This window comes from Diadema antillarum, unplaced genomic scaffold, assembly GCF_040938485.1.
Source record: "Diadema antillarum isolate AM-2024a unplaced genomic scaffold, OU_Dant_1.0 scf00000126, whole genome shotgun sequence".
In the NCBI taxonomy this organism is placed as follows: domain Eukaryota; kingdom Metazoa; phylum Echinodermata; class Echinoidea; order Diadematoida; family Diadematidae; genus Diadema; species Diadema antillarum.
Window position 1 is genome coordinate 852,887 of NW_027271015.1, and position 13,385 is coordinate 866,271.

The window sequence follows — 13,385 nt, forward strand, 5'->3', positions numbered from 1 at the left end:
TCAAGGCTTGGAGTGAATGAAAAATATAAAGAAGGGATGGAGGCCTTTGGACGCAGGACTTCCATTATATGTCATGGCGAAAACGGGCCTATGAATTTTGTCATAATTTTTATTTCATTATGTCTTTTCAAATCAACTTCTAACTGGTCTAGAATTTCCCTTTAATCCAGTAAAAAAAAAAAGAGCGAAGTGCCTTATGGGCATCAGAGTCATACTAGATATTAATGTCAACAAAGAGCTGAAAATATCGAAAACACATAATCATTTTGCTCTTTTTCCACCAAGATAAGTTGTATAGGTCATCTCACTTCGGTTATAACATTGTACAACTTATATTCTGTAGCAGTGCTGCCATGACGGCGCGTTATGAAGCCCGTTTAATCATCGGCGCAAACAACTCACAACTTGGCACGCTCGCGACAGCACCGACGAGACATGTCTTCATTCGTCGATATCGTTTGATTACATTATTCATCTCCGTAAAACATTCATGCTATCTTGTTTGTAACTCATAAATTCTCTCTCTCAAGTATTCCTGTAAGAAAACACGTACTTAAAGAAAACCATTTATATATGTATTTATGAAGAGCTTGCTTCCAAAAAGGCGCTAAATCCATCATTTTTCAATGAATTTAGCGCCTTTTGGAAGCTAGCCCTTCATATTGGTTTTATATATATATATATATAGTGAGAACTTTGACATACACACACCCTTTCTTGTTTATATATATATATATATATATATATATATATATATATCTTCGTCTTATATATCTTCACGCTGATCACTTTCAAGAACTTTGAACTCGTTCATTCAATCCTTATAACATTCATACCTAATGTCTGCAATATTCACTGGATGTGTAAAAATATAGTCATCATTTTGACAGAAGTGCGTTGAATACGTGGATCAGGACAAACTACTCAGAAATTTGATGTAAAGGAAGTGCAAACTGTTTTACCTCTGTTATTACCTGAGGTGACCGATGGTTGCCAAGGTTAGGCCTACAGTTCGCTGTTAGGAAATTCGTTATTCCTAGAGTTCGTTAATTCGAAAACAAAATGAAGTTTGTAATTCTGAAGGTTTGTTTCGCACCTACTTTCAATTTCAAGATTAACGGACCTCCGGAATAGCGAACTTAATTAATTCTCAGATTAACGAATCTTTAGACAAAACGAAAATTATTCCGTTCTGCTATGAAGAACCTAAATAACTCGATGTAAAACGAACCTTTTGAGTTTTCCGATTAATGAACTTCATAGGAATGGGAAAGGTGTGTGTTTCAGAATAACGATTCTTTAGAATAACGAGCCTTATATCATTGTCGGATTAACGAACCTTCGGAATAACGAACACCACCCGGTGACCAGACGTGTTTTGTTTGCATTGTCAATTGCAATTTCAGATAAAAGATCGGGAAAGGAGACCAATAGGTTTAAAAGGTCGGAGTGACTGGTCACATGAAAGAGTATAGGAATTTGTATACGTCAGAAACAATGTGTACCATTTAGTCAGGTGCGCTCTATAACTGTTAATGATCGCGCTTTATTGATTGATTGCATATTTACCTGTTTACAGATAAATCATTATTATATAGTTACGTTTTAGCGTTGGACGTAAGTAGTGACGTCACACACTAGCACGTTTCTTTAATGCACAAATATTTCATGTCGTTTCCAACTCATATCGAAGTCGTAATTAATTGGGGCTATCAACTAGCACGATCGAAATTTCTCGAATTATTATCTTCCGCGTGAATGGTTGATTAAGATTTCACATTTGATTCAAAATTACGACTGCTCTTTTAGATATCATAAGCATCCTCTCGGCCGCTATCGTGAATACGATCGTAACTAAATAAGCCATTCCAGCTCAACTCCCTTTTCTTCTTTTCTAGTAATTGTAGCAAGATATAGACGACGTAAACAAAGAAACAAACAAACAAACAAACAAACAAACAAACAAACAAAAACGGACACACACTCACCCACATAACGTGATGAATGCTGGTATACAAGTTTCGTTGAAAGTGCAGTTGTAGCTGATGAACCTACCTAGATTTCTCTAGTCAAGGGACTTGTTTAGGTAAGTGACGAACGTGCCCTGTAAACGGTTCTTTTGGTTGACTTTAAAAAGCGGAATGCACGCCGCTGGGAGGCAGTTGGGTTTCGTACACCCAGCCGGTCAGAGCGCCATTGATTCGTGCGTCGGGAATCCGGATAGTAAGGACTTCCTTTGGCTGAAATTTCATTTTGATCCAGTGATTGTTCGCTGTGTCTTGCCCATCACCCCCCCCCCTCTTTTCTCTCCCCCTTCTTTTTACCCGAGCGAGCCCCCTTCATCGTCTAGAATTTGGTATCTTCTGTTTTCCATAACGCCGTTCGGATCTTATTCGGAAGACAAGCACATTGTTCACAAGCGATAACAGAATACAACTCGCGCGTAATCGCTCCAGATTTTTTTTTTAAATTTACATCTACTGTATAGTAAGATCACCTTTGCATGTTTGCCTTCTCCTCATGAAACTATGCTTTTCCTGAGATGCCAGCGGTTGTCACCTGAAGAAGGCATAAGTTTGTTCTCATAATTACCATCGCAACCATTTACCATCGCAAAAGAGAATGCGGGGGAGAACGTCATCGCTACAGCAGAACACCAGCCAAACTTGTTAGGATCCCTTCATTTTCTTGCTGTAAGAGGTGAGTTGCGCCAATGAGTATCATAAACATTATGTATGACAAAAGCTCGAAAGCTCTTTAATTGCCCTATTTTATCTAGGTCTTGTTTTCTCTTCCTCGTACTCCGTCTTTCCTCTCTTTCCTTCCTCCTAATCATTTTCTTTTACACTGCAAAAAGATCGGTGGTAATTCTAACACAACGGGTGTTCAAAAAGTCAAATAAAACCCAGAAGAAATGGTGGACCACACCGACAGGTGTAAAAAGTATGTCGTAATGGTGCTGAAAAGTGTTTACCTAGCACTTCGTGGTGTTGATTTGACACTGTTATAGCTGGTGATATTTTTGACACTGGGCTGGTGTTAATTCAACGATGACTTTATGTGGTTTGATTTGACATTGGTGTCAATTATTAATGGCATAGTCCTGTTACCCGCCAAATGTGAACGGAAGACCACACCAACTGGTGTTACTGTGGTCAAATTGTGTAGGGTTTTTGTACTTTATCAGGAAGTTATTGTTCGTCTTGCTGAAGTTCAAAATCAACAAGAAGAACAGGAAATAGTAACCTATTCAAATAAGTTTTATATTTTGAAGTGACACTCGGAAGTGTTAGCACCGAAAAGTGAACATGAGCTCGGTGTTTCATATTTAACACCCGATGTTTTTGTAGTGTATAAATGTGTTGTCTCGTAAATTGTGTCCGCAATGTGTAAGTTTATGAAAAATAAGTTGTAAATGTTTCAATTGTGTACATTATACTTTCCCTGAAAATACTCCTATCCCTATGGGCAAAGAAAACAAGAGGTACGTCTACCTGTGAGTGGTAGGCCTAAGGATGATCATAAACCGTCGAACGTACTTACATCTGAAATTCAAACAGCACACTACATAAATGAGAAGAAAATACAATTCATCCTCATTAGTGAACAGAGATATTCAGAAAATATTAGATTGAAAAGCAATTAGGCGCCTTAGGGAAAATTGTAAAATAATAGATAGAATAGATAGATAGATAAATAGATAGATAGATAGATAGATAGATAGATAGATAGATAGAGAGAGAGATAAACCTTTATATAAAACTCTTATGTTCAAATAATGATATAATGACCTTTTATTATACAACTTGAAGAATATTTGATCGCAAAATAGGTTAAAGGCCATTTTCAATCATGTATCGGTTATTGCTGATGGATGAAAACTTTTACTGATGCATGGTATTGAGGCGCGAGCATGTTTACTGCGTCTCTCGCCATGTTCGTCAGTGATCAAGCGTGCTGCTAGTTAAAAAAAAATGATACGATCGTCATGGCCAAGTAACTTGGAAGATTCTCTCTGCCTTCTATAATGCAAAATGAAAGCTTCTCATCTATACTTCCCTTGTTGCATAAGATGGAATGTTTTGAAGATATGATTAAGAAGAATATTCCATAAATCTATTAATGTTTTCATGAGTTTTTGCGCATGTTTAATCGCAACTATCTCAACTTGGCATAAAGTTCAATTAACTCCTTTTTGCTATCAAACTCTCCACCTCGAACCGATGTTCTTTAGTAAGGACATTTCTGTAATTATATAGGTCTAGTTTTCTCCTGCGTGAAAGGAATTCGGAAAAGATTGAAACCCATTGGAACTGGATGTGCTTACAGTGCACAATACTTTGCAGACATCGCCTATACCACAGAACCTTCCAATGATTGCACTTAAAAATTTCTCCAAAAGCTGTATGGTGTGTGTGTGTGTGTGTGTGTGTGGAAGGGGGGATGGTGGTGTTCATGGATGATGTAATTGATAATTGTAATTGATAATTTAGAAAAACCTTTCAGATCAGTCGTCCCTGGTGTCACTTATTCATTATATGCCGCGACGGGATGAACATTTTAGGCATCTGTATTCTTCTTTTGCAGCACAAGCTGTAGCACAAAGCAAACAAACAATAAAAACACCATGCACCATCACCAACACCACCATCAACAACAATAACAGCTGATATTTCTCTTCATATCATCACATCCAGGACACGCGGTTTCATTGTCCTTGCCTCTCTCTCTCTCTCTCTCTCTCTCTCTCTCTCTCTTTAGTACCACCACCGAACGCTGATGATACAAAATATTACCAGTTGATCACGACTTATAGACAATGTCTAGCTGAGCAGTCATTTTCAAAAAGCATGACGTGAGGCTATGTCTCTTCTCTCACAGCACTGCATCAACGTTAAATCATGAATTCATGAGATGATAATTATCATGTGTTATAGAGAGTGTATGTGCGTGTGCCGGACAGTAAAACGACGGTCCAATGGATATCATGCCCAAATGTACCTAAGAAGAAAGATATCCGTTGAGAAAAGTCTGTAGTGAACTCGGTTGATAGTGGCTAATGACAATGATACCAACGGACTTAAGTTGCCATTCGTTTTTCTACAGGAACCTGACGTAAATCTCCGTCTGTATACATTTACAAATACATAATTATTTTCGCTATCCTCCACCCTCTATCGAGATCGTTTCTTCAAACAAATCTTCGATGGTCTAGAAACACCCGACACCCCTCTGCAAGCTGAATCTAAATTTGAATACCTCCTGATTGACGGTAACTCAAATCAAGTGTTTGATGATGAATGGGTTTCTCAGTTGTATTCAACTGAAGATTAATGTCCAGGGGTGGTTGCTAGGAATGCTTCCCGCGTAGGCGCTACTGTGTGCTCAACCTGTCAAACTCATACTCCGTCACTTAGATGTACGCCGTAGTGGGATATGTAAGGGGGAAGGTAAGGTGACGCCAAATGCCGCAGTATTGAAAACTGAACATTGCCTTGATCAAAGCTCATTAAGTAAAAACATAGGCATACCATGATGTCATTTTCTCCATGTGAAGTATTTTCTCTCAGTTACAGTTCGTTTTTCCGAAAGTTCGTAAATCTAGTTAGTAGTACGCACATTCTTTTCTTCCTTTATATTCTTTCCTTTTTTTAAGTACGAGAAAAAGTTTATTTTTCACTATTGGTGAAAGAACCTTCGGAAATAATATGAACCTCATTTCATTAAAGGAATTACGAAATTCCGTACGAAATTTCTTGGTTTCCTGTGGATGACCCCGATATATGAGGTTACACTAAAAGAAAAGAACGTATAACTTTGAATGACAAAATCTTCACTTGATATAAGGTACCTTCGATACTAAAGAATGAACTTGTCTCTCCATTGTTAACAGGATATGAGGATAATAGATAAAATTTCTCATCTGTATTTCCCTTTTTTTTTCAGTTTTGTCTACGCAAGATATTTGTTTATTTTTTACCTTTGTCTGTTTCTGTTTGTTTTAATTTGCATTAATTCTAACGTGGTCTGTATTCATTTCATATACAATCGCCTCTGGTAAAAGCATGGGCATAGTTCATCTGATCAAGAAGAATATCCATTATCACAAGGTTGATAAGGGACTTGTACATGGAAAGTCGAGTCCATTTTTTTTCAGCTGAAGTATACATGTGCAAGATGAAGATAAGCGATAATTAAAATATGACCCTGCACCACAAAACAAACAAAAAGTCGCCAGACATGGATTTTTAGTTAAGGGCAGATTCTGAAAGAGCAGACTCTAAGCTTTAAGATGATGTATAACTCAATTCGAATGGACTCCCCTACACTACCTAAATACTGGAAAGAAAGCTCACACTCTGGAAAAGTGTGAACTGAGAAAAGAGGCTCTGAACTGCTGAAGTAAACGATCTATTCAAGCGCGTATTCTTTACCAAGCCGTGCTACACGTTTATAGCTGTGCCATGAAAGGGACAAAACACAGGATGTAAACCACCAGAGCAACAACAATGAAGGGATTATCAGACTAAGCTGAAATTAAGCATGTTCTATTAGCCAATTCTGCCTATGATTAATGCTTACTTTCAAAGCAGTAGCGTCAGTTATTAGACTTGAAAGTGAAGAGTGTGCAAAGGATTTCAAGACATGAGAAGCGGCCTTTAAGACATACCTGATCATTCTTCTCTCCCCCCCCCCCAAAAAAAAAGGTTGAAGAAAAACTACTAAAAACACACTTTCCCATTCATATTAAGATACCAAACCGAAGAATGATATGGAAGAAAAATAGTTCTTTCAGAAAATATGAAAAACTCAAAATTGACTTAGTTGAACCATTTCACCTTTTTTGAGTCCTCACTTAAAATCAAGGGGTGCAACTTTTTATTTGTTTTGTGGTGCACGGTCACAAATTATGTTGAATGAATCTATCCCAGTGCATCTTTTTTATAACACAGTAACAAAGTGTGAGGGAAGGCAGTTATCGAATTAGGCTGAAAGGCAGCTTACATAAGGTCTGGAAAGGGAAACATAGAATGTATTAATCTATTCATTTCAAGACATATTCCATTTTGATAATGTGATTAACACGTAATCGGATGAGCTGCGCAGCAAGCATGTTTATACGCTGTTCCTTCTTATCCTACCGATATTCATAGCGTGGACCTATAAACTATCCTCGTCATACCGGCTTGCATATTCCTTTGCTCAATCATTCCCATTGGTTCTGTTGACTGTATGATGAAGAGCACATACATTGTACTGCTGACTGTGATTTCCTCTAAGGACCAAGGTCAAAGTTTTGTATTGATAACTGTAGCCAACCCCGTCTTCTTGTAATCACTGCATTTAAAACTCAAGTCCAAATGTAAATCTACCACTATGCAACTTTTACTGCGATTGCCATCAAACCAATTTTTTTTCTTCTGTTTCGAAACAATAAATACATATATATATATATATACACTGGACAACAAAAGAAAGTACCAACTTCTGTCAAAGGCTGCACACTAAAATTTCACCCTCTAGAAATATACAATTTTTTTACACAGGTATGCTGCAATATCCATTAGTAATCACATACCCAATAGCAAGTGATTATCTTTATTACAAAGAAAAAAATGACTTGCACAGCATCTTGGTCACTGAATCAAAAGTCACAAAATGTAACAGAATGAGCCTTACAACCCTTACAAGACGTGGCATAATTTTTCTGATGGAAGCTTGCTTAGACCAGAGTAAAGTAATGTCCCGTCTAAAGGGGTAACTGATTTTATTCTGAGAACTATAGCATATTAAGGAAGGATAGCATCTCTAAATACAGAATACACACATTAACATCATTTTGACAAAACAGGTGTTCACTTTGACGTATTGGTTGTTTACAAATGTTATCCATTCAGTGGCCATTTTTGCATGGTGGAAATTGCTGTTGTGTGGGACTTTTGATTCAATGACCAAGATGCTGTGCATGTCAAGAGTTTCTTTGTTATGAACACATTCACTTGCTTATGTGCATGTGATAAGTAAGGGGCATTGTAGCACACCTGTGTACAAAACATGTATATTTCTAGGGGGTGAATTTTTGTGTGCGGCCTTTGACAAAAGTGGGTACTTTCTTTTGCTGTCCAGTATATACATGTATGTATATATATATATATATATATATATATATATATATATATACAAGTGGCTACTTGTTTAGTGCACAGGTCTACCTTTCAGTGCTCATGGCGCTTCAGAAATGAAAAGGTAGATATATACATGCATATACATGTTTAAACATGTCAACAAAGAAGAAAATGGAAAAACAAAAAACAAACAAGCATATATCAAATTATGAATACAATATTGTTCCGAATATTAATGACAGCAATTACAGTCGTCAGTGTGAGAGGAACATATACGTTTTAAATTTGGATATGTCTCTGTTGATGACAGTTGCCTTAACTGAATAAGTAACTGATTCCACAATTATTTTGGTCCCATAACGGAGAAAGCACGATCACCTCATCCACGTTTTACTGTAGGTGTTTGGAGTAACAATGCATCTGATGATGAACGTATTTTATATTATATAAAATCAAAATATGAAAGTTCTGCGTCGGTGTGTAAATGATAGATATCAAGAGTAAAAACAGTAGTATAAAAACATCGCACAAGCCAAAATCTTTTTTTTTTTTTGGCTGCCAAGGTGATTTTATATGACTGTTTATATTCTTGATAAATATCTATCTTTATATATATCTATATATATATATATATATATATATATATGCGGAGCCACTACTGGCTCCACACCTGCCCCTAAAGGTGCAACTAGACTCAATTTGGCATGCTGGAACATCAGAACCATGCTAGATACAGCGAAGAGCAACCGTCCTCAAAGACGCTCTGCCTTAATTGCGCATGAACTCTCCCGCCTGAACATTGACATTGCTGCCCTCAGCGAAGTCCGCTTCTCAGATACAGGCAGCCTGAAAGAGCACGGTGCAGGCTACACCCTCTTCTGGTCAGGCAAGCCGAAGGGAGAACGACGCCTCTCAGGTGTGGGCTTCATGATCAGGAACACCATAGTCTCAAAGCTGGAGAACTTCCCATCAGGTCACTCCGACCGCATCATCTCCTTGCGGCTACCACTGAGAAGGAAGCAGTTTGTTACCCTTCTTAGTGTGTATGCTCCGACTCTTCAAGCAGAACCTGTGGAAAAAGACAGATTCTATACAGACCTGCGCAATTTAGTGCGGGACATCCCTGCAGATGACAAGATTGTTATCCTCGGCGACTTTAATGCCAGAGTGGGCCGAGATTCGGAAGCCTGGAAAGGTGTTCTTGGCAGACATGGAGTTGGGAACTGTAATGACAATGGACATCTCCTGTTGAAATTCTGCTCAGAGCTGCAGTTCGCAATCACCAACACCACTTTCCAGCAGAAAGACAGCCTCAAGACAACCTGGATGCATCCCAGGTCCAAACATTGGCATCTCTTAGACTATGTCCTTGTGCGCCAACGTGACCTCAGAGATGTTGTGCAAACCAGAGTGATGCCCAGTGCAGAATGTCATACAGACCATCGCCTCGTACGATGCAAGCTCAGCCTTCACTTCAAGCCAAAGCCAAAACGAGGAGGTCCGCCCAGGAAGAAAATCCAGATTGGTAGCCTGAAGTCAGCCGATGTGAGAGCCAACTTCCAGTCAAATCTTCAGTTGAAGTTAGAAGGTTCAGACCCTCCCACAGATCCCTGTCCTGAAACGCTTTGGGCACACCTGAAAACTGCCATTCTGCAGTCCTCTAAAGAAGTCTTAGGGTTCTCCACAAAGAAGAACAAAGACTGGTTTGACGAAAATGACAAAGAAATCCATCAACTACTGGAGAAGAAGAGGTCTGCCCATCAGGCCCACCTTGCACAACCATCATGCTCTGTAAAGAAAACTGCCTTCCGCTCTGCCTGCAGCAATCTCCAGCGCAAGCTGCGATTCATCCAGAATGAGTGGTGGACCAACCTCGCCTCGAAAGTTCAGCTTTGTGCCGACACCGGTGACTACGGGGGCTTCTACGAAGCTCTAAAGGCAGTCTACGGCCCCTCGCACCAAGTGGTCAGCCCCCTGCGCAGTTCAGACGGCCAGGCACTACTCACTGACAAAACATCCGTCTTGAATCGCTGGGCAGAACATTTCCAGACCCTCTTCAGCGCCGACCGCTCTGTCGACGAACCGACAATTCAACAGATCCCACAGCAATCTGTGAAAGAAGAGCTAGACGAAGTTCCCACCCTCGAAGAGGTCATCAAGGCCACAAACCAGATGAAGTGTGGCAAGGCTGCAGGCATCGACGGCATCCCGCCAGAAATTTGGAAGCATGGAGGAGCTGCATTGCTTTCAAAACTTCATGAACTCTTCCTATGCTGCTGGGAACAGGGTAAGCTACCACAAGACCTCCGAGATGCTGTCATCATCACCCTCTACAAACACAAAGGTGAAAAGTCTGACTGTTCAAACTACCGAGGGATAACTCTCCTCGCCATTGCCGGCAAAATTCTAGCAAGAATCCTTCTCAACAGACTAGTACCTGCTGTGGCAGAACTCCACCTGCCAGAGAGCCAGTGCGGTTTCAGATCGAACAGGGGTACTACTGACATGGTATTCGTGCTCAGGCAGCTCCAAGAAAAATGCCGTGAACAAAACAAGGGCCTATATGTCACCTTCGTAGACCTGACAAAGGCTTTCGATACTGTGAGCAGGAAAGGCCTTTGGCAGATCCTGGAGCGTCTTGGCTGTCCACCCAAGTTTCTTAACATGGTCATGCAGCTTCACGAAGATCAGTGTGGCCAGGTCAGAAACAGAAATGAACTCTCGGAACCTTTCCCAATCACAAACGGTGTGAAGCAGGGCTGCGTCCTCGCACCAACTCTCTTCACTATCTTCTTCAGCATGATGCTTAAACGGACCACGGATGACCTCGGTGACGAGGACGGCATTTACATTCGATACCGCACCGATGGTAGCCTGTTCAACTTACAACGTCTACAGGCCCACACCAAGACTGTAGAGCAACTGATTCGAGAGCTACTTTTTGCCGATGATGCTGCCCTCGTAACCCATACAGAGGCTGCCCTGCAACGTGTAACATCCTACTTTGCAGAGACATCTCAGCTCTTTGGTCTCGAAGTCAGCCTGAAGAAGACAGAGGTTCTCCATCAGCCTGCCCCCCCCCCCCCAGGAAGCGTATTGCCCACCCCATATTACAATCTGTGAGAAAGAATTGAAGGCAGTCAAACAGTTCACCTACCTGGGATGTATCATCTCCTCTGATGCAAAAATCAACAAGGAAGTGGATAATAGACTGGCAAAGGCTAATAGTGCTTTTGGCAGACTCCACAGACGTGTCTGGAAAAACAGGCACCTCAAGAAAATCACAAAGATCAGTGTTTACAGAGCTGTGGTAGGCCTACTTACCACCCTCCTGTATGGCTCTGAGTCCTGGGTCACTTACAGACACCACCTACGACTCCTGGAACGTTTCCACCAACGATGTCTGCGCTCTATCCTCAACATCCACTGGAGCGACTACATCACAAACGTGGATGTGCTTCAACAAGCAGGGATCACCAGTGTCGAGGCCATGCTGTTGAAAACGCAGTTGCGATGGGCAGGGCACGTCACGAGAATGGAGGATCACCGCCTACCCAAGATCACTCTCTATGGTGAACTCTTCACTGGGCACCGTAACAGAGGAGCACCAAAGAAGAGGTACAAAGACTCTCTGAAAAAGTCTCTATCTACCTGCAACATCGACTATCGGCAGTGGTCATCCCTTGCCGCTGACCGAGGGTCCTGGCGACAAACAGTCCACCAATCAGTGTCCTCCTTTGAGAACAACCGTAGGGCTACTCTCGAAGAAAAGCGAAGAAGGAGGAAGAACCGTGTTGCCACAACACAAAACCCGGACTTGTCATTCCCCTGCAGCCGTTGTGGTCGATTGTGCCTGTCACGAATTGGCCTCTTCAGCCACCAGCGAGCTTGCGCCAGACGTGGACGTCAATGCCCCTAAATCTTCGTTTACGAAGCAAAGCCAAGAAGGAATATATATATATATATGACCCTGCACCTCAAAACAAACAAAAAGTCGCCAGACATGAATTTTTAGTTAAGACCATATTCTGAAAGAGCAGACTTTAAGCTTTAAAATGATGTATAACTCAAATCAAATGAACTCTCCTAACCTATCTAAATATTGGAAAGAAAGCACAAACTCAGGAAAAGACTAGTGTGAACTGAGAAAAGAGGCTTTGAAGTAGAGTGTCTGTTCAAGCGCTTAATCTTTACCAAACCGTGCTGGCTGTGCGATGAATGGGACAAAAAAACAGGAAGTAAACCACCAGAGTAACAACAATGAAGAGATTATCACATTAAACTGAAATTAAGCATGCCCCATTAACACATTCTGTCCTTAATTAATTGCCAACTTTAAAAGCAGTAGCACTATCTTTTCAAAAGTTATTAGAGTTGAAAGTGAAGAGTTTGGACAAGGTTTTTCAGAAATGAAAAAGGGATTCTAAAGATACACCTAATCACACTAGTCTATCAAAAATGTTTGAGATAAACTGCTAGAAAACACACTTTCCTGCCAGTTTTATGATACCAAATATTAGCATAATGTAAAAGAAGACACGCTCTTTCAGAAAATATGAAAAAGTCAAGTTCGGCTAGGTTGACCCATTTCACCAAATATTTTCAGTCCTCACGCAAAATCAGTGTGTGCGACTTTATGTTCGTTTTGAGGTGCACGGTTACATTGTTTCTTTCAGGCAGTATATAGTCTGAATGAAAAATTAATGAAAACTCATGATGGTTAAAAAAAAATAGAATCGCTTCCAAATACAATGACCTTACCTATCTTCTTAGCAACAACGTTTCGAGTTTATACACTACCTCACTTAATATTTATTTGTTCGTGTGAGGCAAGACCACTTTTACCAGGTTATGCAGCCTGCTCTTTGCGATGAATGAATGAAGAGGGATATTTTACCTGCAGGAGTTGGGATTCTCTCGCACACAGAACCTCCATTTCATGTCCTTTCCGAAGGATAGGGTGTTTTGCCTCTTGCTAGAAGGGACGGTATGACTACACACACAACATTGCTCAGGTGGCAACAGGTATCGAACTCTGGTCCTTTGCATGTAGAGGCAGACGCACTGAACACACTGTACACACTGAGCCAAATAGCGCGGTCTTACAAAATACTGAGATGGATTTCCGTTAAACGCCACGCCGGCATAAAAGAATCAACAGCCCCACCCATCCCGAAAGAACACTTTCTCAACCATGAAAATATGAAGATTATGATTATGATAGTATTTGTTGTCTACATATTCATGGAATTATTACAA